General features: G+C 49.1%; 1 pseudogene; it reads left to right on the forward strand.

The window, feature by feature from the left end:
• Positions 1–23,345, forward strand: part of LOC138267274 (beta-1,3-galactosyltransferase 5-like) — a 64,611-nt pseudogene extending 41,266 nt beyond the window's left edge.
• Positions 23,346–25,200: the final 1,855 nt, after the last annotated feature.

The raw sequence follows: 25,200 nt of genomic DNA on the forward strand, positions 1-25,200 counted from the left end.
TGGTCTAAGGCTGGATCGGTGCTAGGCACATGCGGCACTGGAGAAGGTGGAAGCACAGGTGCCGGAACAACTGGGGGTAGACACTGAGGAGGAGGCATTGCAGCCAACGGAGGGAGAAGTGGTCGGAAGAAAAGGAGATGAGCGGACAACTACCAGTGACAGAGGAGTATCTCTGGAACGCAGCAACTCTGATGAAGAATAAATCCACCTTTGCTTTGTAAATGTTTTCCTTCTTGATGTCAAGGGACCCTTCGATGTCGACCTCTCGTGGGCATCTAGGCATTGACGTTGATCAGCTCTTCGACGTCCATCTCTCACATCGACATTTCCTTTGTGGTGAGCCACCATGCATCGTCATCGATGCACTTCTTGACAGCATGCACTGATGAGTAGAACTCGATGTTGTGCGGTGTCTTGACGTCAAGCTACCACACTTGTACTAAGTCAAGCCAGTTTTTGAAGGCGAACATGTCAGTGCCGTACCTCCTCTCGACGTTGAACATGATCGAAAGCGTTTTCTTTCTGAAAAACTCCTAGCAGACCTTCCACGTCCACTGGAGGCTGTGGGAAGAGCGCTAGTGGAAGACTGATCTTCCTCCTGCTCAGAGATCCCACTGGCTTCTTGTTGGTTTCATCTCTGCTCTCATTTGAAGGCAAATCTTCTCCCTGTCACACAGGGTGCACCTGGAAAATGTCTTGCAGATGTTGCAGGAAGGTGTGAGGAAGGCAGGCAGATTATACAGACCTCATGAGGGTCTGTTATGGCCTTTTTTCTGCCACAGCCTGGACATTTGTCAAAAAAAGATGACATTCTTTCAAGCAAAGTGCCTTAATTGCTGTCAGAAAAAAAGACAAAAAACAACAAAAGATGGAAAAAGATGTAGAGTGAAGCTGTTGTCACCTGATATTTATAGCCAAGTTTATAAGAAAAAACCTAAAAAGTTCAAGCTGAATACTCCAGGGTCCTGTTAACAGGAGCCAGAAAAAAGAACTGAGATAACTGCCTATCACTAGGCATGATGGAATATTGGAGGTTCCAGAGTTCTTAAAAATGGTCTTATTTTTCTTCCTTTATAAAGGTAGCCCATGGGCAACATTGCACTGCGCTTCTTCATCCTTATCTTAGATTACAAAAGGGTTTGTGAAAGATTTTTTTCTGTTATTTTTCAAATGATTCATGCTTTTGACTGCATGTCTCCTTGGTCTAGTTCCCTTTTGTATCAACAAGATGGAGAAATTTGGCCACTGTAGCCTATCCTTTAGGCTGCATAATAAAATTCCGAAGTGACTATGCAGGCCTTTCTGAAGAAAGGCTTACCTCAACACTTAAGAAGACATATTGGAAAGAGTGCTCCAGAGTCTCTGCAGGCGGTCCGAACTATTGAACGATTATGACTATCATGGAAATACCCCTATGAGAGAACTGGAGTTACAGGTAAGAAACTATGGGGGTCATTACAACCCCCGGCGGTCGGTGTAATAGTGGACGTATTACCGCCAACAGGCTGGCGGTAATACCTCTACTATTATGACATTGGCGGTTTGGCCAAAGCCCAACTGCCAAGTTAACACACCAGCCGCCACAGCTGTGGCATTTTGACCCCGCCCACTTCCATGGTTTCCGTGGTTTCTGTACCGCCACGGAAACCATGGCAGTAGGCACTATCAGTGCCAGGGAATTCCTTCTCTGGCACTGATAGGGGTTTCCCCTGCCCCCTTCCCCCTCCCCAGAGTTCTTCCCCACCCGACCCCCCCAATTATACACACATACATACACACCCATACACACATTCACCCACGCATGTATACATTCATTCACACTCACAGCAACAGTCACAAACATACATCCAGGCACACACACAATCACACGACACAACATTCACGTACACACACACCCACACCCACTCATGCACACAGGCATTACACACACACACGCTTGCATGCATTCACACACAGTCACACACCCCACACATGCACACAATAACCCCCCCCTCCTGTCGGAGAACCTGACTTAACTGCTTTCAGGGGTCCTCAGGCAGGAGACGAGACGTGGCGCTGCTGCCAGCAGCAGCATCCGCCAGCAAAACACCGCCAGGCCGTATCATGGAACATGATACGGTATGCAGTGTTTTGCTGGCCTGGCGCTGCTGCTGGCAGCAGCGCCACCTTACCACCGTCCGCCGCCATGACCATTGCTGGAATTCCGCCAGTCTTCTGGCAGAATTCTGGCTACGGTCATAATTCCATGGACGGTCGGTAGCCAAGCCGACGGTATGTTAGCGGCCATCGCCGTGGCGGTAAGCGGCATTTGCCGCCAATGTCATAATGAGGCCCTATACCTTTTGGTGGCCAGCGTGCTCATTGGGTCAGGAAGCAGCCTATCCTATCCGAGTGCTTGATTTGTAAATAAATGAGTGCTGATGCCTGAAGCTCCTACTCAAATTTGCAGCCAGTGTAATTAAACATCAGCTTCTTTAATTTACTACCAAATGCTACCCTGGACTTCTATCAGACTCTTGAGCTATCCTGCTTTCTCTTTGTGATGGTTTATTCGACTTTGTCTTGCTGCATTACGATTTGTGTGTATTTTACCTGTTTTGCTCTCGAGGAATATCTGATGTGGGAAAATGTTCACCGGTCCCCCCGCAAAGAAAGTGTTGGCAGGCCCCCAACAGCTCAACTTAAGCTCTGCCTTGGGCACACTGACCAGAGGAACCCAAAGGTGGATTCTGGAAGAAGAGGCCCTGCAAAAGAAGGGGACAGAGTCCAGTCCACAATGAAGGGTCCAGTTGGAAGCCACTACCCACACTTCTCTGGATGAAGATCTGGGTCGAGGGGGGGAAGAAAAAGATCAGCTTTGGAGTCCAGGAGCTGCAGAGGTGTCCTTGAAGCAGTCCCACGTCGAGCGTCGGGTCGCAGATGGTCAGTGGTTTAGGAGAACCATTATCAAGCCTTGGCAAATACAAGAGGAGGCAGAAGAGAGTTGCAAGGCTGAAGACGACCAGTAAGGTCCAGGGAACCCGACCCTTGGGGAGTCCTAGCTGACCCACCACAGTTGGAAGAGTCAGCAGAACCCACTGGCAGCAGGCACAGTAAGTTCCAGTGAGGCTCAACCAGCACACCTGGAGAGGAGTCCCCCGTCGCTGGATCAGCAGAGGAGAGAATGTCCATGCAAGGATGAAGTGATAGGGATCGGGGCTACTCGGAGCCTGCAGATCCCTTGAAGCAGGAGGCAACAAGCCTTAGTTGCTACAAGAGGCGCGGTGCACAGGGGTGCTGGCCGGCAAGGAGAGGCAAGGGCTCACCATCTCCCAAGTTGGGCAGAGAGGACCAAGAGGACCACTCCAGCACACTACCTTTTATGGAGGATCCATGCAGTTCCAGAGGAGAGCAGATCCATGCAGCCGGACGTCATTGCTGTAGGTGCCTGCAGATGCAGGGGAGTGACTCCTTCACTCCAAGGAGAGTCCTTCTTTCTTCCTAGTGCAGATGAAGTCTTGCCAACCCCAGAGGATGCACAGCTGTGGAAATGTTACAGTTGCTGGAAGGAGCCGGAGAAACAATATTGCAAGGCAAAGTCGTCTCAGGAGTTGCAGTCTTGTCGGTTCCTGAAGTGTCCAGTTGTGGTTTTAGTAGCAGAAGTAAATGATGCAGAGGAGTCCTGGTGGAGTCTTTCAAGTTGAATCCGGGAACCCACCCGCAAGAGAGTCCCTAAATAGCCCTAAAAGGGGGTTTGTTCACCTTGCATGGTGGCCACCTATCAGGAGAGGTCTTTGACGTCACCTGCCTGACTTGGCAACTCAAATGCTCCCAGGGGCCTCTGCACAACTTGGTTTCAAGATGGCAGAATCAAGCGGCCACCTGTAGGGGCTTTGGGCACCACCCCTGGGGTGGTGATGGACAGGGGAGTGGTCACTCTACTTTCCTTTGTCCAGTTTCACGCCACAGCTGGGACCAGAGGTCCCTGGGCTAGTGCATACTGGTTCAGGTAAGGAGGGCACCAAATGTTCCCTTCAAACAAACTGGTGGCTTGGGGAAATCCTTTGTTCTGCCTTCCCCTGATTGAGCTGGTCAAGCTGCAGGAGTGCAGAAACCTGTCTGAAGGGCTGCAGCAACATGGACTGCCTGGAAAACACCGGAAGACTGGTAGGAGCAATACCTGGGGGTCCGCTAAGGAGCCCCCAGAATGCATGGAATCATGCAACCGATACTGGCAACAGTAGTGGGGCATGATTCCAACGTGTTTGATACAAAACATGCCCAAGTTCGGAGTTACCATAATACAGCTGGACATAGGTACTGACCTATGTCCAGTACACTGGTAAAATGGCTTTCCCACACTTACGAAGTCCAGTGCAATGAAACTGGAGTTCTTAGGGGCACCTCTGCTCATGCAGGGGTGCCCACATACACGGGGACCTGCACCTTGCCCTTTGGGCTTTATGGGCCCACCATAGGGATGACTTACAGTGACCTGTGGTGAAAGGGTACATGCACCTTTACATATAGGCTGCAAAGACCGGCCTGCAGACACATTTTGCATGGGTTCCTATAGGTGGCATAATACATTCTGGCCCATGGGGGACCTCTTGATGTCCCAGTGCCCTGGGTTCCTAAGTGCCATATACTAGGGACTTAAAAAGGGACACCAGCATGCCAATTGTGGAGTGCACAAAGGTCCTAGGTAACCAAATTCGGAGGGAGAGAGCACAATCACTGGGGTCCTGGTTAGAAGGATCCCAGTGAAAACAGTCTAAGCACACTGATAGCAGGGAAAAAGTAGGGGTAACCATGCCAAAAAGAGGGTACTTTCCTACACCAAAAAACTTTCCGAACATGCAGAATTATCAATGAAACTTTGCAAAAGGTGCCAGAAAGACCTTTGCAGTATCGCTCACCTGTTGTCCAGGGCAGTCTAGGCCTTAGCTCTCCTAGGAGGGGGTTGTTCATTTCTATCAACAGGCTTTTCTGGTACTTGACCTGAATATCTGGAGTTTCTGGACTATAAAGAATACAACAGAGAGTTAAAGGGCTGCAATAGGATCAAAGGCAGAAGTCTGTAGGCAGGACTGGAATGCTTATCCTATGCTCAGAATATCTCAGAAGTTTTCTCTTACGAGAGAACTCAGGCTTGGGAACCTCTCTGTTCCTGTTGAGGTGTCTGCTGGAGCCTTAAAAAAGGTTATGTACATTTAAGGTGACAGCTAATCCTCTTTAAATTCCAGGAGGATTCAGCCAATTTGTTAAGAGATTTGTTGTCAGAAGAAACCTTAAATGTTGTTATGGAGCAGGCAGAAAAGTAACTTGGGACCAGATTTATGTATTGACGGTCTGTGTGCCGTTCCACCATGTGGACGTAATAAACTGCTCCGTCCCCTTGACAGAGGGACCGCACATTTATAAATGACTGACAAGCAGGCCGTCATTTGTAATGCATTGGCAGGAACCGCTGACACAGCAGTTCCTGTCAATGCATCTCAGTGTTTGATGCAGGGCTGTGTCAGCATTAAGCAACAGTTTTCTTTTTTTAAAATTTTATTTAAAAAAACAAAATCCCACAAGTGAAGTTACTTTTTGAAAATAAAAAAACACCCTTCCCATGGAAATCGTCTCCCATGGTGGTGGGGGGGACATTATTTACTGTTCCTCCTGATGGGGATAGATAGTAAAAAAAAACAAGCATTTTCAGTGCAATGTCTTTCATTTTTTATTTTAGTTAAAGCTATTGGTATTGTAAATTCATAACTGGACTTTTCTTGCCACATAAATTGATCAACCCTTCCTCATAATTTTATCTTTTCCTGCCATATAATTCCAATGGCCCAGCATTTAATTAAAGCACTTATATTTACATTCTTCCTCTATATTAACATATATTAAATTATAATTTAAACCATAATCAGAAATAAACGTTCGGCATTAGAATGCAATGCTCAAAACACCATAGCAAAAATATCATTTGGGACGGATTGGAGGGTGAAAGGAAAGAGGGAGTTGAGGGTAAAGATGAAGAGGACAAGTGATGTAGTGAAAGTGTCATGGACCCTGGAATAAGAAAGGAAAATGGTTCACTGCAATTTCATTAGGAAAATAAAGCAGTAATTAGCGTTGGTGAGGTCCATAGGTCTCTGAGCCAAGGTGTCACTACATCTGTTGCTCCATTGATAACTAGGCCTCAGGAGAGAAAGCGGATGGGGCAGAAACAGACAAGCGAAAGGAATACAGCAGACAAAAGGAAGAAAGAGAAGGGGTTGCAAAGAAATAAAAAAAAGAAGGGAAAGAAAGATTGAAAAAATGAGAACAACTAAGGGAAGAAATAGAGCAGACATGTGAGGCAAAAGAAAAAAGGGAAGGAAGCTAGCAGATGAAAGATAGAGAGGAAAAATAATGAAAGAAGTGTGAAAAGAAAGTGAACAATTAACATTAGAGGAAAAAAAGAGAGATGGAGAGAGAGACAAGCAGCGAAAGAACCAGGGCATTTCCCATTTGACACATTTCCCACAGATACAAAATGGGAAAACCACTTTGACACTTCGAGTCCTGACCAGTAACTTGGTGCTTCCATATACAGACGGGAAAAAGAGGCATTTATAGTAATAAGTGAATTGACAGATAAAGATGAGAAAAACACCAAAGAAAGGATGTAAGAAAGACTAAATAAAAAGTAAAAGGATGCATACAGAGTCAAAGGAAAGGGCAAATAAAAAAGAAAAAGAAAGAGTGAAGGGAATAGAAAAAATAGTGAAAGAATGAACGCCTGATGAAGAAAAAAAGAGAGGAACGAATCAAGGAAAGAAATGGCCAAGCAAGAAGAGGGAAATAAACAGTTGAAAGAAAAAGCAAAACTGTTAAAGTGGATTTTAAGAGCTGGAAAGAGAAAAGTGGCATTGAGGGTAAACAGAGTAAAGGAAAGAATGGAGTGAGATAGGTGAAACACACCCTCTCAAATAAAGTGGCAGCTAAGAGTAGATTTAACTGGCTTGTCCTCAAACAGAAGTCAGATTGTGGACAGCAGGAGGCTCTGCAGAACAACAGGAGGTGGGTTAGCACAGTTGTTTGTGATCCCCAGTACAGCAATATTGGGACGTTTAATCAGGATTGGGGGTATAGAAAGAAGTGTGTCCTGGCCCAGTGCTGGAATAACAGAAATGCAGTGGGTGAGAAATGAGAAACGGAATGCTGTGTAATTCAGTACTATCCAAAACCTTATCGCACTCAGGAGGATGTCATTATGCCTTGTTTTCTGATAGAAGATCTGCAAGACATGTCAGATTAGAAATGGCACCATCAACCCCTCCACAAACAGCTCCTTTTCCACCATCAACTATCTCTCCTCCAACAATGCCTAATATGACACCAATGCTGTATGCTGTTTCCCCTCCTAGGGAACCTTACACCTCGGAAGACAAGAACAAGGAAGTAGGTGAACTACTGGCTCAGCCAGACGACTGGGATGACTACATCATCCCTACTCTATTTACAGCTCAAAACCCTCCTGCTGATTCCCCTCCAGAGGACATTGGGGGGTGTTTCACAGTATTCTGGAAAGGGCAGCAGAAAGCATTTACCTACCCATTACAGTGAAACATTCTGACTGCTCCTTATATGATTTTAAGGACCAGATGCGAAAATCAGTCAGGTTAATACCCATCATTGATCACATCTGGCAGGACGGTATTAAGATCATAGACAACCCCGCTACAGTGTCAGCGGTCTCGTCCCGTATTGATAAAAAATACAGGCGCCCTGATGATTCCCCTGCATGCCTGAGGGGGCATCCCAGGCCAGATGCCGTAGTTTCCCAAGCTGTGCAGAGAAGATCTAAGAATCCGACAGCTCCCATCTCAGTACAGCCAGACAGAGTCGAACCCCACCTTGACACTATAGGCAAAAGATTTTCCCTCATGTCAGCCATTACAGTAGGAGCTGCTAACACTTTGACTATTTTGTTGCGCTACGACAGGCAGATGTGGTCTGACATCAAGTCTGTTAGATCTGATTCGAGAGAGCCAAAGACAAGAGGCAAAAAAGATCTTACAGCAAGGTGAATGTGCCTCTTCTGAGATTATTGATACAGCCATGGATAGTGCTGCTGCTTTGAGGCGTCAAGGTTGTCTCAAAGCCACTTCATTTCGACCTGAAGTGCAAACAAAAATTCTGGCTATGGCTTATGACATTGATACAGTTTTCGGCAAGCACAAAGATGAGGCTCTTCTTGCCATTAAAACGGACCTCTAAGTCCCAAGCTGCCTTACTGTATAAAAAGGTGCCCTTTATAGGTGCAAGAGGGTGAAGGTTTTCCACCTATAGAGGTTCTTATCACCGCTCCCAGCAGTCTCAGCCTTACCAACTTCAATATAGACCAGCACAAGCGTATCCTAAACCAACTAGGGCTGGTTTCTCTAAATAGGGAACTCGCCGGATATCCTCACATCAGGCCAGAGACACAGAACGCGAACAATGACTCAACCCAAGTACCAACTGCTCAAGCTCTCCGTCACCAAGTATAGGGGCATTTGGAAAACTATCACCTCGGACCAATGGGTGTTGGACAAAGTAACTTATGGGCACACTTTGTAATTTACAGAGAAACCACCAGAGTTTACAGTTACAACGGATGCATCAGTGGAAGGATGGGGAGGTCACCTCCAGGATCTACAAATCAAAGGAAAGTAGCCAAACCACCAGAAGCTAATGCATATCAACAGCTTGGAACTCACAGCCATCTTCCTCACATTGCAAGCTTTTCTTCCTAGGATAGAAGGCTCTCAAGGGCAGGTACGGACAGACAACACGGCCAGCATGTATTATATCAACAAGCAGGGAGGCACAAAGGCCCAGATGTATAAAAGGGTTTTACCCATTCTGTGTCTATGGGAAAACGTGTTTGTACATATGCCCCAAAGTCTGTAACACTCTCACAAAAAATCCTAGGATCTATGGAACTGGCTAACCCGCCACAACATCTCCTTAAAGATCAAACACGTCTCAGGAGTGCACAACATGTTATCAGATACACTCCTCAGCAGAGCCAAGAGCGATTGTTACTAATTGGAGCTGAATCAAATTCAACTAGACAAAATATTTGTAACATGGGAAAGGCCAACACTGGATCTTTTCGCAATGAAGAGGAATACTAAATTTTACATAAGTCGATATCCCCTTCCAGGGTGTTAGGGGAACATCCTTTCGATGCGATGGTCCGTGATCTATGCATATGCTTTCCCCCCATCCTGCTAATTCCCAAAGTCATCGCCAAGATTAAGGTAGAAACATGTTGTCTAATACTAATTGCTCCCAAATGGCCCAGGCAGTTCTGGTACACAGAACTTCTCCTGATGTTGGAAGCCCCGCCAATATGTCTCCCACTAACTCCAACGCTTCTATCAATGCACCAGGGGCAAATATTTTATCCAGATCCGATATCACTGCACTTGCACACATCGCTCCTGAATTGTTTGAGTTCAGGCATCTGAAGATCACTCCAGAATGTAGAGACATAGGGGGTCATTCCGACCCCGGCGGGCGGCGGTCGTCGCCCGCCTGGCGGGAACCGCCATATGGCCGCTCCGCAGTCGAAAGACCACTGGGGCCATTCTGACTTTCCCACTGGGCCGGCGGGCGCTAGCCAATATAGCGCCCGCCGGCCCAGCGGGAAAGAGGCCTGTAACACTGAAGCCGGCTCCGAATGGAGCCGGCGGTGTTGCAGGTGTGCGACGGGTGCAGTTGCACCCGTCGCGCTTTTTACTGTCTGCTAGGCAGACAGTGAAAAGCATACTGGGGCCCTGTTAGGGGGCCCCTGCACTGCCCATGCCAGTGGCATGGGCAGTGCAGGGTGCCCAGGATACCCGTTCCAGCCAGCCTGTTCCTGGCGGTGAAAACCGCCAGAAACAGGCTGGCGGGAAGGGGGTCAGAATCCCCATGGCGGCGCTGCTTGCAGCGCCGCCATGGAGGATTCGCCCAGCCGGGGGAAAACCGCCGGGAAACCGCCGGCCCCGGTTTTCTGACCGCGGCTTTAACGCCGCGGTCGGAATGGGCAGGGAAGCACCGCCAGCCTGTTGGCGGTGCTTCTGTCATCCGTGGCCCTGGCGGTCTTGGACCGCCAGGGTCAGAATGACCCCTATACTCTCTAAAGTGAGAGCAGACAGCACAAACAAAACATATAGATTGAAATGGAAGCAGTTTTTTTATTGGTGTCACCAAAATAACTTGCGCCGACATGAGATTTCTCTGGAACAAATATTATGGTGGTCATTACAACCCTGGCGGTCGGTGTTAAAGCGGCGGTAAAAAAATTGGAATCATGACTGTGGCGAAAACCGCCAACAAAGACAGCCACTTTAACACTCCGACCGCCACAGCGGTACAAACAAACAGCGCGGCAGTCACCGCCAACAGACAGGCGGAAGACAATGTACTACCCACAGTATCATAACAGGCCAATCCGCCACCTTTTCCGGGGCGGATTCACCGCGGATAAAAATACGGCGGAAACAGGAATTTCGAAGGGAAAAAGCTCACCTCTACACACTCCACGAGGACATCATGGACCCGGAACTCCAAACCCTACCTGCGATAGTCTTCCTGCTCCTGTACCAGGATCACGAACGGCGGCGGTGAAGAGCACGGTGAGTACTGCACCTATGACATAGGGGAGGGGGAGGGAAAAAACAGGGACACACACACGCAACACCCCCACCCTCACCCACTACAACACACACACCAATACATATCTATACATCATAGTTACACCCCCAAACCCCCCGGAAGAATGCAAAGACCAAAGGAAATGATTGTAACCATTGTAATCTATTAAAATACAGTATTATAAAAAATATATACACTATAAACAAATATATACACCAATAATACAAGTCCAGGTATTGCACCATTTATAGTCCGTGGACCACTGGGCCCAAAATGCATGGGCGAGGCCCACACTCGATACCAGATCAAAACAGAGAGATCACTGCAGGGACATCAGATAGAAATACAACAGGCACCTCAGGGGGAAGGGAAGCAGGGGCACCTCAGCCGGATGAGTGCACGACACCAGATCCACGAGGGGGCTCAATGCCCACTGTTCAATCCTGGGGAGTGCAAAGCCACAGTCTCTCAAGTCTCTCCAGTGGGTGGTTTGCCCACTGTTCAATCCTGGGGAGTGCAAAGCCACAGTCTCTCAAGTCTCTACAGTGGGTGGTTTGCCCACTGTTCCATCCTGGGGAGTGCAAAGCCACAGTCTCTCAAGTCTCTAAAGTGGGTGATGTGCCCACTGTTCCATCCTGGGGAGTGCAAAGCCACAGTCTCTCAAGTTGATAAGTCTCCACTGGTTCTGGAGGGGGACTGGTGCCCAGAGTACTTTATCCAGTTAAGGACAGACAGAGTGGATGGATGTCTCCACTGGTTCTGGAGGGGGACTGGTGCCCAGAGTGCTTCATCCTGTGAAGGACAGACGGAGTGGATGCATGTCTCCACTGGTTCTGGAGGGGGACTGGTGCCCAGAGTGCTTCATCCTGTTAAGGACAGACGGAGTGGATGCATGTCTCCACTGGTTCTGGAGGGGGACTGGCGCCCAGAGTGCATCACTTACCCCGTGACGGTCCCAGTTGCGTCAGTGCCCCTGCCGCTCATGGGCTAGCGGTGCTTGAGTTGGCGGTGCACTGTTCCATCCTGGGGAATGCAAAGCCACAGTCTCTCAAGTTGATAAGTCTCCACTGGTTCTGGAGGGGGATTGGTGCCCAGAGTACTTCATCCAGTTAAGGGCAGACAGAGTGGATGGATGTCTCCACTGGCTCTGGAGGGGGACTAGTGCCCAGAGTGCTTCATCCTGTTAAAGACAGACGGAGTGGATGCATGTCTCCACTGGTTCTGGAGGGGGACTGGCGCCCAGAGTGCATCACTTACCCCGTGTCGGTCCCAGTTGCGTCAATGCCCCTGCCGCTCATGGGCTAGCGGTGCTTGAGTTGGTGGGGCCCTGTTCAGTGGTGCTTGAGTTGGCGGTGCCCTGTGCAGCGGTGCTTGATTTGGCAGTGCCCTGTTCAGCGGTGCTTGAGTTGGCGGCGCCCTGTTCAGCGGTGCTTGAGTTGGCGCTGCCCTGTTCAGCGGTGCTTGAGTTGGCGCTGCCCTGTTCAGCGGGGCTTGTGCTGGCGGTCCTTCATGGCCCAGCAGGACTTGTGCTGGTGGTCCTTCATGGCCCAGCGGGGCTTGTACTGGCGGTCCTTAATGGCCCAACGGGGCTTGTGCTGGCGGTCCTTCATGGCCCAACGGGGCTTGTGCTGGCGTTCCTTCATGGCCCAACGGGGCTTGTGCTGGCGGTCCTTCATGGCCCAACAGGGCTTGTGCTGGCGGTCCTTAATGGCCCAACTGGGCTGGGGCTGGCGGTGGCCTCCTGGGCAGCTGGGCTGGGGCTGGCGGTGGCCTCCTGGGCAGCTGGGCTGGGGCTGGCGGTGTCCTCCTGGGCAGCTGGGCTGGGGCTGGCGATGTCCTCCTGGGAAGCTGGGCTGGGGCTGGCGGTGGCCTCCTGGGCAGCTGGGCTGGGGCTTGCGTGTTTCTTGTGGCCCTTCACCACCTTGGGAGGTGTCACAGCTGAGTCCACATTCCCACCGGGACCCCTGGGAGCGGCTTTGGTGGCTGGAGTCTTCCCCCTCTCCCACTGGGCACTGGCCAACTTCTGATGCTTCACGGGGGGGACTGGCTGTGCTGTGGCTCCGTGCCACACTGGCTGTCCTGGTGGCTGGTGCACTCCACATACCTGTGGCTACAGGCACCACTGGTCCCGGAGATGTTGAGGCTGAGAGGCTAGTTCGGGACCTATGAGATGGACGGGGTGGGGGAGGTGTGGGAAAAAGGTCAAGGCTGGACATGAAAAGTTTTTTGGACACACTGGGACGGGTAGCTGGAGGGGGTTTGGGAGTGGCGGAAGAGGTGGTGGTAGTAGGAGGTGTACGTTTGGTGACTTTGGGTGCAGGTGCATGCGCTGGAGGCTGTCGTGTAATGTAAATTAGCACTTGTATAGCGCACTACTCACCCGTTAGGGTCTCAAGGCGCTGTACTCATACCGCTATGGAACCCCTCCTGGCTTTTCCCTGTGAGGCGCCCACTCCTGAGCACCCCCAGGGTGAAGCCAGGCATCCAAGCGCTGTTGGGGCCGTTGTGGAGATTAAGCAAGCTATTGCCCAGAGTTGCAGAGTGGGACCCATGAATTAGATTAGGCACCGAGGCGAGAATTATCTGGTCAAGGGGAATTGGGCCCAAGACCTGCCGAAGCGGGACTTGAACCCTGGTCTTGAGCCAGATCTCTGCCCATTGAGCCACAGTCGTGAGGTGGATGGCCGTTGGGTGGGTGTGTGGCTGCGTTTGTGTATCTTGGTAGGGGGCGTCACAGGCACAGTGGGAGAGGACACGGGACGTGTGAATGGTAGTGGGGGTGGTGATTGCACGTGAGCGGGGTGTGCTGGTGGGTGTGCTGGTGAGGGACATAGTGGCTGAAGAGGCAGTGCATGCAGGTGTGTGTGTAGACGAGACCGGGAGGTTGACGAGGAGGAGGGGGACACAGTGGAGGCAGTGGATGTTGGTGTGTCTGCATGTGTGTGATGCTTGTGGGATGTGTGGTGCTTATGTTTGCCTGAGCTTCCCTTGTGTGGTGAGGTGTGTGCAGGCTGGTCTGATGGAGTGCTTGGTATAGGCAGAGGTACAGGGGATTGGGTCTGGGTGGAGAAAGTTGGAGGGGGGAGGCTAGACACGGGACAATGGCTGCCAGAGTTTGAAAGGCTCGGTGAAGGGCCGCCTGACCAGAATGAATGGCCTCTAGGAATGCATTAGTTTGTTGCAACTGCCTTTCTACACCCTGGATGGCATTCAAAATGGTAGACTGCCCAACATTGAGGGACCTGAGGAGGTCAATGGCCTCCTCACTGAGGGCAGCAGGGGTGACTGGGGCAGGGCCTGAGGTGCCTGGGGCGAAGGTGATGCCCACCCTCCTGAGTGAGTGGGCACGGGGCGAAGGCTGAGGGGCTGCTGGGAGGGCGGTGCTGGTAGGGGGGGGTGGCGGCTGTACCTGTAGATGCGGGGGGCACAGATGTTGTTGCCACCACAAGGGAGCTCCCATCAGAGGACGAGTCCATGCCGCTGGTGTCAGCTCCTGTCCCCGCCGTGGAGCTCCCCTCGCCCTCCGTCCCACTGGTGAATTCAGAGTCCGTAGTGTGGCCCTCCATGGCCATGTGGGATGCAGCTCGCTCGTGCTCCGGTGCCACTGCTCCTCCGCCTGATGATGCTAATGCAAACAAGAACAGGGAAACCACAAAATGGTGGGGGGGGAAACAGAATAAAGACATGTTGAGTGCATGGATTACCGCTACTGTTGGCGGACAAGACAGACACAGAAGCCCCCTGCACTACGCTGCGCACTTGGGCTCTACAGTGTAATTCCTTGGAATTGGCCTACAAGGCTATGGACGACATCTGCACACATAGATGACACAGGGGCATGAATAGCTGTACTTGGCACGCTACAGAGGTGGGGTGGGGGGCCACAGGGCCATGCCTTACGGAGGGGCCTTGCCTACGGAACTCACCCTGGCCTAGGGAAACCCACAGCCCTCCTCCCCCACCCAGACAACTCCACTGCACGCAATGTCAGCTGAAAGAGAGTGTACTCACCCCCTTGTGTCTGCTGTGATGCCCTCAAGCGCCCATCCAACTCCGGGTAGGCCCGCCAGGATCCTGAACATCAGGGGGGTCATGGTTCGACGGGCACCCCTCCCACGTTTGGAAGCCATCCCCAGCTGAGCCTCCGCCGTCTTCTTGCTCCAGCGGCGAATGTCTTCCCATCTTTTCCAGCAGTGGGTGCTCCGTCTGTGGTAGACCCCCAGGGTCCGGACATCCTTGGAGATGGCACGCCAAATATCCTTCTTCTGGTGGGCGCTGACCTACATGAAATGTACAGGGGAAGAAGAGAAGTCATTACCAACTGCACCATCAAAGTGAGTGGCCCCCATCCCTACCCTTGCCATGTGGCACATGCACTCACCGTCTTACATGCACGCAGCACTCAGCCCCCTTCCTTCTAACATCCAGCCCTCTCCACACAGACATAGCCCATACAATATGCTCCCTGTGTACTTACCTGTTGGTCTGGAGGACCGTAGAGTAGCGTGTACTGGGGGAGGACCCCATCAACGAGCTTCTCCAACTCCTCCGATGTGAAGGCAGGGGACCTTTCCCCAGACGCACAAGCCATTGTCTCTTCCAGACTGAGGTCACAGCAGCACTTGCAGTGTAGGTCCTCTCCTGTCGAAGATCAGGTATCGAGTGATTAAAGTGATAGAAAATGGCGGTCACGTCGCGGAGGTGCGTACCATCACCGCCGGCGTACATCGTCATTGGCTCCTGGGACCCATAGGGTCCAATGTTAACCAATGCAGCATTGCGCCACGGTCTCCGACCGCCTACCGCGACGGTGTACAACGCCAGCGCAGTTACCTCACATCCCATTGTCCCACTTTAGAGGTCAGGCAGCCGCCATTTCAGGGGCCCACATGGCCTCATTTTCAACTGCGTCACACATACCTAGACGTACTCTCAAAAAACATACAGGCCACTTTTCGGATTATGATTTGTGTTCTGTGTAATCTGTGGGTACGTACCTCTGAGTTGGTTGACTCTGTGCTTGCTGTTGTCCTTCATAGGCACCTTCCGCTGGGACATGTGAGGAGATGGCGGAATCCTCCGGTGTACCAACCGCTGGTGGACCTGTCGACAATGGAGGAAAGAAATTTGATAATCACCTACAGGTTTGACCGTGCCACAAGCCAGGAACTGTGTACCCAGTTGGAGCCAGACCTGATGTTAGCAATCCGCCATCCCACAGGAATCCCCCCTCAAGTGCAGGTGCTATCAGTGCTCCATTTCCTTGCAAGTGGGTCATTTCAAACAACTGTGGCCATGGCATCAGGGATGTCCCAGCCTATGTTTTCCAACGTATTGTCCAGAGTGTTGTCTGCCCTGCTGAAACACATGCGGAGCTACATCGTTTTCCCTCAGGTGGAGGATTTTCCTACAGTGAAAGGTGACTTCTATGCCCTTGGACATATCCCCAACATCATAGGTGCCTTTGATGGGACCCATGTGGCTTTGGTCCCCCCCCACAGGAGTGAACAGGTGTACAGAAACCGGAAGAGTTATCATTCCATTAATGTGCAGGTGGTATGTTTGGCAGACCAGTACATCTCCCATGTGAGTGCCATGTTCCCTAGCTCAGTGCATGACTCCTACATCCTGCGGAATAGCAGCATCCCTTATGCGATGGGTCAACTCGAGAGGCCCTGTGTTGCTATTAGGTGAGCCCCTGGAAGCAAGACAGTGGGAATGGTTGTCTGGGGTTATCCCTACAGGTTAGTGTGTGTCTAACAGTTGTCCCTTGCCATTTGCAGGTGACTCTGGTTACCCCAACCTGTCATGGCTACTGACCCCAGTGAGGAATCCCAGGACCAGGGCAGAGGAACGCTACAATGAGGCCCATGGGCGAACTAGGCGGGTGATTGAGCGGACCTTCGGCCTCCTGAAGGCCAGGTTCAGGTGCCTGCATATGACAGGTGGATCCCTATTCTACTCACCAAAGAAGGTGTGCCAGATCATCGAGGGCCTGCTGTATGCTTCACAACTTGGCTTTGCGACGACAGGTGCCTTTTTTGCAGGAGGATGGTCCAGATGGCGGGGTTGTTGCAGCTGTGGACCCTGTGGACAGTGATGAGGATGAAGCAGAGGAAGAAGACATACAGAACAGGGACTCAGCGATCCAGCAATATTTCCAGTGAAACACAGGTGAGAATACATTCCTGCCTACTACATGTACTTTTACACTACTACCTCTCTACTGTCTGTCGTTTTCACCCAGTGTATGGTCACTGAGTTGTCACTTTCCCTTACGGTTTCACAGATGTGGGCCCCAACGTGTGTCATCTGCTTAGATTCCTCATGGACTAGAGGTGTGTGACAAAGGTATGTTGACATTACTATTTCAAGAACATTTTGTCACTGTAATTGCAAATACACTATTTCGAAATCACAGATAGACTCCAGATTGTTTTGTGCTTTAAGTGTGTTTATTTAAGTGCTCAGTATTGGAGGGGAAAGTAAATGGTGAGGGGTGATGGCGGAGGAGTGTCCATGGCAGAGTCCAGTTTAATAGTCTCACAGGTGCATTGCCATATGGGGCAGTTTAATTATGGACAGGGTGTCAAAGTGGGACAGTGGGATGACAATCAGGGTGGTCTCATTTCTTGGCAGGGGTCTTGGCATCGTGCTCTGTCTTGTTCCTGGATCTCAGGGACCGTTTGCTGGGTGGTTCTCCCTCTGCAGGGGGTGGGGTGCTGGTGTGGTGGTCTTGTGGCGGGGCGTCCTGTCCACTTACGCCGGTGGAGGTGGTGGGCAGTTCATCGTCCATGCTAGTGTCAGGGGCCCCTTGGAGTACCACAGTGTCCCTCCTGGTGTTGAGTACTTCCTTCAGCACCCCTACGATGGTGTCCAGGGTGGAGCTGATGGTTCTGAGTTCCCCCCTGAAGCCCATATACTATTACTCCTGCAGACGCTGGGTCTCCTGAAACTTGGCCAGTACCGTTGCCATCGTCTCCTGGGAGTGGTGGTATGCTCCCATGATGGAGGAGAGGGCCTCGTGGAGAGTGGGTTCCCTTGGCCTGTCCGTCCCCTGTCGCACAGCAGCCCTCTCAGTTCTCCGTGTTCCTGGGCCTCCGTCCCCTGGACCGTGTGCCAACTGCCATTGCCCCCAGGTCCCTGTTGTTGGGGTGGTGGGTTATCCTGGGTTCCCTGTAGTGGTGGACACACTGCTGATTGACGTGTCCTGGGGACAGAGGTATGGGCCTGCTGGGTGGGTGCTGTGCTGGTGTTTCCAGAGGGGGAAGGTCTGTGGTGGCCTGTGCCTGTGTGAGGGCTGGTCATCTAGATCCAGTTGGACAGAGGTGCTGTCATCACTGTGGGCCTCTTCTGTGGGTGGAGTGGACATGTCTGGACCCTCCTGTCTGGTGACGTTGGGTAGTGGTCCTGCAGGGGTGTAAAGGCATGATTATTGCTTCTGTGTGTGGCATGGTGTGCAATGGGTGGGTGACTGTGTACCCCAGTGCTGGCATTCCTGTGTGGGAGCTTGTGTGATGATGGTTTAGGGGGGTGTATGGGTATGTGCAGTGGGCATGCTTTAGTGATGGGTGTCCATGCTTTGTTGTTGCATGCAGGGCTTGGTGTTGGGATGTGTGGTTTGTGATATTAGGACATTTGTGAGGAGTTGGAGTGATAGGGGTGAGGGCGAGGGTGGGGGTATGTGATAGCATGCAGGTAGGGTGGGGGATGCAATAGTTCAGATTTGACTTACCAGAGTCCATTCCTCCACCAACAACCTGCGAGGCCCTCAGGATGCAGAATCGCCAAGACCTGCTCCTCCCATGTTGTTAGTTGTGGGTGAGGAGGTGGGGGTCCGCCGCCAGTCCGCTGAACCGCCTGGTGGTGTCTTGAGACCACAGAACGCACCTTCCCCCGTAGGTCGTTCCACCTTTTCCTGATGTCCTCCCGATTTCTTGGGTGTTGTCCCACTGCGTTGACCCTGTCGACTATTCGTCATAGCTCCATTTTCCTGGCAATTGAGGTGTGCTGCACCTGTGCTCCAAATAGCTGTGGCTCTACCCAGACGATTTCCTCCACCATGACCCTGAGCTCCTCCTTTGAGAACCTGGACTGTGTTTGCCGTGTCATGGGGTGGAGTAGGTGGTGTGTGGGGTGGTGTGTGTGGTGATAAGTGTGGTGATATGTAGTGGTGTGTTGTGTGAGGTGCGTGGAAGTTGTGGGGGTGATGGTGTTATGTGCCTGTGGATGCTGTTGTACTTGCTGGTGGTGTCTCTCTCTGACTTCGTTCTCGATTTTTGGTAGTAGGGGTTTGTGGGTGATGTGGATGTGTGTTTTATATTGTATTGGGTGTGTGGGAGTGGTGTGTGTATGTGTATCAGGTGTGTGTGTGTATTTCGAATTGTCCAATGTGGCAGTGTTTTGTAAGAGTGTGTGTATTTTGAGCGCAGCGGTGTGTACCGCCAATGGAATACTGCGGTGGAAAGACCGCTGCATGGATTCGTGTGTTGTGATAGTGTGGACGTATTTCTGTTGGCGTGACGGTGTCGGTTTTGTTTTCGCCAGTTTATCACTGACCTTTGGTGTGGCGGGCTTGTGTGGGTGTCTGAATTTTGGCGGGTTCCGAGATGTGGGTCATGATAGCTGTGGCAGAATTCCGCGGCGGTGTGTTGGCGGTCTTCTGCATGGCGGTAAGCAGCTTTTACCGCCAATGTTGTAATGACCCCCTATATCTGCTAATGCTAGCAAAGTCTGAGCTGGTACATTCCTCAGTGAAAGTACATTTGGCAGCTATTTCTACATATAGTCATTCTTCAGACGCAGTTTCTCTTTGTTCATCACAACTAATTAAACAATTCATGAGAGGTTTATTCAGGGTTTTTCTTTCAGTAATGGCACCCCCTCCAGAATGACACCTTGATATTGTTTTCACAATTAATGAAAACCCCGTTTGAACCTATTTACAAAGCTGACCTGAAGTTTCTTATGTGGAAGGTAGCCTTCTTACTAGTGATCACTTCCACTGGAAGAGTGAGTCTGTGAAATCCAAGCTTTCACTATGGCAAAACCTTTTCTATGCTTCATAGAGGATTTTGTTATTCTCAGGACAAATCCAAAATTAATTCCTAAAGTTCAATCTCAATTTCATCTCAATCAACCAGTTATTCTCCGTACATATCTTCCCATGTCCAACACCACCTTTGGATGTTAAGAGATGCTGTAAGTTCTATCTCCAACGCATTAAAAACATGTGCAAGTCTGAGCCATTATTACTGTCCTGTGGAACTGGACGACAAGGCACTGCAGTCACAAAAGCAACAATAGCAAGATAGCTATCAGCAACTATCCAGTTTTGTCATTCCACAGCAGGAAAACCTCTAGCAAGACAACCTAGAGCACATTCAACAAGGGCAGTATCTACCTCCGCTGCTGTGTTTGCTGGAGTTTCGCTAGAGCAGATATGCCATGCTGCTACCTAGAAGAGCACCCTCTTGTTTACAAAGCACTACTGCCTCCAGTCCACACACAGAAGGGATGCATCTGTTCCAGTAAGTTGAGCCTCTATTGTAATAGAGAATTTATTTCTAATACAGGTTACATATATGTTATTATCCAGTCTAATATCTATGAGTACATTTCTATGTTTGTGTAAATACACAATATAGTTATAATATATTGTTTGACTGTATATATATATATATATATATATATTTATATATATATATATCTTATTCTCTTATACCCACCATCCACTAAGATTTTGAAAATCTACATTGTTAACACTGTTATTTATTCTGATTCAAACATGTGAATCTATGAAAGATCCAATACTGGATAAGAAAAATAGTTACTTACCTGTAACTGTAGTTATCCAGTATTGGTATCTTTCATAGATTCAGATGTGACCCAACCTCCTCCACTTGGAGGCTCCTTTGATGGACTCAGGATGGATAACTCACTCTAGTGCTGAAAATCTGAGGGAGAGAGCCTCTCTTGGGAGTGTTTTAGAGGGTGCTGTTGCCTGATTGGTAATGATTCAGGTTTGGTCCATTTTTTTATAAAAGGACATAGATAGAATTGCAGATTCAAGGCCTACTTCCATTGTAGCCTATGTGGTTGTTGAATACATGTTTCTGTTATACTTTGGAACTTCCACTTTGACGACAGGGAAGGATTCAAGCATGTGAATCTTTGAAAGATACCAATACTAGATAACTGCAGTTACAGGTAAATAACTAATTTTCTTTCTAAATGGCTTTAAAACAACCAAGATTTCAAACTGATCTGATTAAAAAGCCAGGAGAGACGTTGTCCGTTACCTCAGAAATGGGACATTTTTCAGGTGTATCATGGGTTTGCCAAGCCTCAATCACGCCCTATTCATGTGCGCACACACATACATTTCAAAGGGATGTAAAATATTGCTAATTGTCCTGTTTAGTTTATTTTTATAAAATTTAGAAGCTGCAGATTTCATTTTCTTATCCACAAAAACACTGTAACCTATGCCATATCTTGCCATGTCATCGTATATTATATATATTTGTACACGCGTACCCACCCGGGAAGGAGTCCTGGTGTCCTGGCTTGCAATAGGGCAATTGTAATGAACAAGGATTACAATGCTCAAAATACAATCTGTTGTTAAATAACTACTCTAGATTGGGCCATGCATATCACAATTACACTGCATAGTAACTCATTATCAATAGCAATTATTCTGTTGAGCTCAGATGGATGAAAGACGGAGCAGGACTGTAACCTGTTGACTGAAGATTACAGTAATGTCTTGTCGGCAGGGGCTCAAACTGCCTAGCTACTTTACCCTAAATTGAAATAATGACATTAAGGGCCTGTTTACGAGGCTGGCAGTCTTGAGACCGCCAGCCTCGTGGTGGCGGTCAGGACTGCCGCTGCTGTAGCGGTTCGACCGCCACATTACGATCCTGGCGGTCAGACTGCCAGGGTCCTGCCAACACCACTGGGATCGGTGATCACAACGGGCTGACAGTGGCAGAAGTTGGAAACAGCCAGGGCGGCGCTGCTTGCAGTACCACCACGCTCTTTATGACCTGGTTCTCCACCAGCCTTTTCATGGCCCTGTCACTGCCCAGCCTTTTCATGGCAGTATCACGGCCATGAAAAGGCTGGCAGAGAAAAGATGCAGGGAGCCACAAGGGGGCCCCTGCACTGCCCATGCACTTGGGCAGTGCTCACTGTCTGCTGTGGTACCCCCTGTAGCCGCAGCATTGCCGCTGGCTCAATTGCGAGCCGGGGACAATGCTGCCACTACTTTGCTATTGGGCAGAAACCTTGGAAATGTGTAAACATTTTGTTTAACTAAACCTATCACATGTAAATATACAAAGGTTATAAATTCATATATCAGAAATAGTATACATTTATTCTATTTTTATAATTTAATTAGCCAATATTTAAAAAGCTTTTGAAGTAAAGGTAAATATGAAAAATGTTTTACTATTTACAAAATTCATTAATGTTTAAATACATATACTGTACATTTCACAATATTAAGTTGCATATTATTAAAGTAATTAACATTACATTTAAATTGAAATATTCATTTTTTTAAATCTCTTAAACTTCCTCTTAGACCAGACTACATACCTCCCAAACTAGTCTAGATAAAGGATTGTCTTCCTCCCCAGTTGTTGTGTGAGAATGGAAGTATAATAAGTTTACACTATTGGCACTCTTTGTTACTTACATCTACCTGTTCACCTCATGGTTAAGTGCAACCATATGTTGGCAGCAATCTGTTTGGAGCATCCCTCCAAACTTCTCTCATGACACTAAAGTGTGTCATACAAAGCTCCTGCTATAAATACAACCTGTACCGTATTTCTACATAAATGTGCCCCTTATAGGCCTGACTATAATCCACACTGCACCATATGTCCACATCTATTTGAAGCCTTAGTTGATCACCCAGAAGTTCATTCAGTCTGTGGAAGTGCTATACAAATGCTACAGCATAGTACGATGACCACTGTCCAGAGCTTACATCCCCTTGGAATTGGCATCTTTTGATTCTAACTTGCTGTTCCTGTGCTGTTCTGTTGCTGTGAGTTCTCTGAACTCATTTTGCAAAATGGCTGCTACATAAAAACAAAATGTAAAGTTACAAAACCATGCACCTTCTTGTAATACAAAAATGGTGCTTTCTATTATAATGCCATGTGCCCTTGGACTTCTGCCCATTCTCCTGAAGCACACTAAATACCTCTTTCTCCTTTCGCAGGTGACGATGATGTGTTTGTCAACCCTGAGGCCACGGTGACCTATGTCACTAGGACCGCAAATGTCTCCAAAGTGATCCATGGGCAGATTCAGACCGAATGCATCCCAGCACAAGAGGGCAAATACAAAGTAACAAAGTCCCTGTATGACCACAAGCGTTATCCTCGCTTTGCAGCAGGAGGCGGGTTTATCATTCCCAGGACACTTGTCTCATCTCTGTACAATGCTTCCATTTGGATGCCGTTTTCCCTTTGGATGATGTCTATCTTGGCTTTTTAGCACTGGCGTCCAACATTAGTTTCCGACATGATAACCGGTTTGAGGTCAATACCGGGGGAGTCAAGTACTGTTTCTTCAAAGAGGCTTTTGTGGTGCATGGGATCATGCATACAGCTCTTCTGGACATCTGGTACAATCTGCCACATATTCCCAATTGTTCACACCAAATAAGCTAATTGGGCTAGAAATGGTCAAAGCCTGGGCTTGCAGGACCTCAGGTCAACATTTGTAGGGAACTTTAGTTAGTCAATTCCTCGGGAGATAGGAAGCATCAGTAGTCTTGAGGAAGTAATATAATCCTGATAGTTGGTTAAGAGTGGGTGAATTTGGAGATGTGTGTATTTATCAGCACCTCTAAGGGAGTGTGAAGCACCTAGTATGTCCCCTTTCTGCAGGGGGTTGGTCAGACTTACAAATGACATGGGGGGCCTCTACAACACATAGTTTCTGTTAAGATACTTGGTCACCACCCAGTGACTGACGTGCAATGTCATCTGCTGTTACCAATGGAGAAAGCCACCTATAGATGCCTTCTTTAGTAATCAAGTTATATTGCTGGCACAACATGTGCAAGTATAGCACGGCTTCAGGGTCTTTTCATTACTTTACTATCTCTTCTGAAAGACACCCAGCCATAGTTTTATCACCTTCAATCAAACTTAATACACTGGGGGCAGAGGGGGGGTGTCTTGGATCCTTCTTATTGTGTGTTGGCCCTGCCCACTTTCCTATTGGACATATAATAAAGAGAGAACAAGGGGCACAAGAATGCATTGACGTGTCCTCCAAACTAAACATCAAGGTCACATTTATATTTTTTTGTCAACCTCTAGTTTAACCCCTTCACTGCGGGCGTCAGCCACTACCTCCCTGGTGCGGGTCACGGGGACCAGTGGCCGACACCAGGGAGGGGGTTAATAAATCCTCTGGTGCGTCGCACCCGAGGAATTTTTTTATTTTTTTATTTTTTTTATAACCTCGGGAGACACGGAAGCTTCTGTGTCTCCACCCACCCCCCCACCCGCCCCTTTGTTTCAGGAAGGCCTCGTAAGAAAGGGGAGAGTCTCCCCTTTCTTATGAGGCCTTCTGAAAGTGGTTCGCCCCCCACCCCCGGGGCATATTTTTTTGAAAAACAAATGTAGGTGACCCCAGGAGATATATATATTTTTTTTTTTTAAAGCATAAATGGACAGGGGCAGGGCGACCCCCTTGTGGGGGCAATATTTTTTTTAGATGTTGTAGGGTTTCCCTGGGGGCCATTTTGACCCCCAAGGAAACCATACAACAACTAAAGAAAAACAGATCTATATATAGATCTATATATATATAGATAGATATATCTATGTACATGGATATATCTATAGATATATCTATGTAGATAGATATATATATAGAGATAGATCTATATATATATCAATCAATCAGAGATTTATAAAGCGCTGTGGGGGTACGGGGGGGAAGGGGCTGGGAGGATCACTGTTCGAAAAGCCAGGTTTTGAGGCCCTTCCTGAAAAGAAGTAGGTTTTGAGTCTTGCGAAGGTGGGTTGGGAGGGCGTTCCAGGTTTTGGGTGCAAGGTAGGAGAAGGATCTGCCCCCGGTGGTGGTGTGTTTGATGCCGGGGACAGAGGCGAGAGAGAGGTCAGCTGAGTGGAGGTTTCGTGTGGGGGTGTGGAAGGTGACTCTCGTTGAGGTAGGCAGGGCCTTTGTTGTGGAGTCATTTGTGTGCGAGGATGAGGATCTTGAAGGTGATCCTTTTGTCAATTGGGGAGCCAGTGAAGGGATTTGAGGTGTGGAGAGATGTGTTCGTTTCGGGGGAGGTCGAGGATGAGTCGTGCTGCTGAGTTCTGGATGCACTGTAGTTTGCGCTTGAGTTTTAGAGTGGTGCCGGCGTAGAGGGCATTTCTGTAATCAAGTCTGCTGCTGATGAGTGCGTTAGTGACAGTTTTTCTGGTCTCTGTGGGGATCCATTTGAATGTTTTTTTCAGTATACGGAGTGTGTTGAAGCATGAGGAGGTGAGAGCGTTGATTTGT

The sequence above is a fragment of the Pleurodeles waltl genome, chromosome 12 (genome assembly GCF_031143425.1).
Source record: "Pleurodeles waltl isolate 20211129_DDA chromosome 12, aPleWal1.hap1.20221129, whole genome shotgun sequence".
Taxonomy (NCBI): Eukaryota; Metazoa; Chordata; class Amphibia; order Caudata; family Salamandridae; genus Pleurodeles; species Pleurodeles waltl.